Raw genomic sequence first — 2,632 nt, 5'->3', positions numbered from 1 at the left:
ATCTGTCTCTGTCTCTGTCTCTCTGTCTCTCTGTCTCTCTCTCTCTGTCTCCCTGTCTCTCTATCTCTCTATCTCTCTCTGTCTCCATGTCTCTCTCTCTCTCTATCTGTCTATGTCTCTGTCTCTCTGTCTCCCTGTCTCTCTCTCTGTCTCTCTCTATCTCTCTGTCTGTCTCTGTCTCTCTCTCTGTCTCCATGTCTCTCTCTCTCTCTATCTGTCTATGTCTCTGTCTCTCTGTCTCTCTCTGTCTCTCTCTATCTCTCTCTCTCTCTCTCTCTGTCTCTCTCTCTCTCTCTCTCTCTCTCTCTCTCTCTCTCTCTCTCTCTCTCTCTCTCTCTCTCTCTCTCTCTCTCTGTCTCCATGTCTCTCTCTCTCTATCTGTCTATGTCTCTGTCTCTCTGTCTCTCTGTCTCTCTCTCTCCTTCATATTGTTCATTCATTCATAGTTCCTTTCATTAAAACTATTTCAGTTTTACTTATATAAACAAAGCCAGGGACTAGTTTTTACTAATACATCTTCTCTAGTATCCAATGATTTTCTTCGAGATTTAAAACACAGCTATTTCAAACATATTAAAATACAATAATTTGGTATCGAGCTTCAGCTCCTATCCTGCCTTAGTCCCCTGCCCTATAATGAATACTAACAGTCCTACCCCTCTAAAATTAGAAAATAATCATATTTCAAACGTAGTTCAATACAGTAATTTAGTTACCGAGCTCCAGCTCCTGTCCCCCACCTTACTTCCCTCACACATTTTCGTTAATACTTATTCGAATTCCGGGAAATTTCTACCCTCTGTATTTCAGACTTAGTTTAGTAAATCCAAACAATTATCAAACTCCAGCTCTTGTCCCCGGCTTAGTTCATTTGTACAAGATCGTTAGTAATAGATCAATTTTCCGAAATTTAAAGCAGTCATACTTCAAAGTTAGTAAATAATATCAAGTCAGTTACTGAGCTCTAGCTCTCGTCCCCCAACTTAGTTCTCTCTCGTATATTTGTAAATAACCCAGCAATTTCACTGAAATTTAAAGCAGTCATACTTCAAAGATAGTAAATAAGATCAAGACAGTTACTGAGCTCTAGCTCTCGTCCCCCAACTTAGTTCTCTCTCGTATATTTGTAAATAACCCAGCAATTTCACTGTAATTTCTACCCTCTGTATTTCATAGTAAATATGATGTAAACAATTATAAAACTCTAGCTCCTGTCCTCTGTCCAAGTCCACTCCTATAAATTTATTACTATCAGTCCAATTCTCCTGAGATTTGAACACCAAATACATTTTCAGTCAGTAAATAAAACCGGCTCAGTTATCAAGTTTCAACTCTTGCCCCCCCCTCAGCTTAGTTCATTTTTTTGTACAAGTTCTTTATTTTCCAACTAAATCACCTTGAGATTTAAGATCGCTTTATTTCTAACGTAGTAAAATTAATCTGGACATTAACCAAGCTCCATTTCCTCAGTCTTAGATCATCGAACATAATTATATCCGTTCAAGCCCCTCTCCAGCCTAATTAGCCCTCTGTAACACAATGTAACGCAACGTAGCGTAACGCAAATCAACTTTTTGCAGTCCAAAATGTCATTTTGAAACGAAAAGTGCGGGCTAGCCCATCTCCATTACATCTCTTACCATATAAATAATTGATGTCTATCAGTTTTAGCCCTCTGTAACACAATGTACCGTGACGTAACGTAACGCAAATCAACTTTTTGCAGTCCGAAATGACATTTTTAAATAAAAAGTATGACTTAGCCCATCTCCATTACATCTCCTTCCATATGAATATTACGGTCTACCAGTAACCTCTGTAACACAATGTAACGTAACGGGGAAAATCAACTTTCTCGGATGAGCAAATAACATTATTGAAAATGACATCAATGTTTTGCCTTTACATCCAAACACAAGAAAAATATTACCGCTTTTCTTGAGAAACTTATATGTGGAGATCATATCTCCAGAGTCCACACAATAAGCCACACATCACACATCTTCTGTTTTCAATTCGCAGCTCGCATCTAATTTAATGTTATTTTTTTTGCAGAAACTATGTTTTTGAGATTATGCTCAATGTCGGCAATTACTATTCGTATCATCAAACTCCTTCAGTCAACAAATTCACATTTCATATCGTGTGTGTAGATTAGAGAGAGAAGGCAAACTTAGCGTGCAGCTAGTCAAAACTTATCATAACACATATGATTTCACAGAGTTTTCAACCTTTGCCAGTTTTTTCAATGTTATCTCTTCACTCGTGCTAAGTGAGTCAGACAAAAATGTGACATTTCATTTCATTATTAGCCATGCAATATGCTATTAGCTAGGTAGTCAAAACATATAACAAGCATTATTTCACAGGAATTTTTTCTAGCAAATATGCTTCCTTTAAGCAGTTCAACACATCAAACACCAGCAGTCCGTGAAATTCCCTTTAGTCAATAATCATCCTTTACAGTATTTCTTGACTAAAATAGCACTCCAAAACATAAGTGGTCATTTTTATTCTCACTGTCGCACTATAGTCAATAAGTTGTTTCGCAGAGTGACAAGTTATGCATATTGACGAGATTTCATGGTGTGCATAGTTTAAGAGAGTTCACACTGTATTAATTACGGCCATG

The sequence above is a fragment of the Procambarus clarkii genome, chromosome 15 (genome assembly GCF_040958095.1).
Source record: "Procambarus clarkii isolate CNS0578487 chromosome 15, FALCON_Pclarkii_2.0, whole genome shotgun sequence".
NCBI classification, from domain to species: domain Eukaryota; kingdom Metazoa; phylum Arthropoda; class Malacostraca; order Decapoda; family Cambaridae; genus Procambarus; species Procambarus clarkii.
This window is presented reverse-complemented; position numbering follows the sequence as displayed.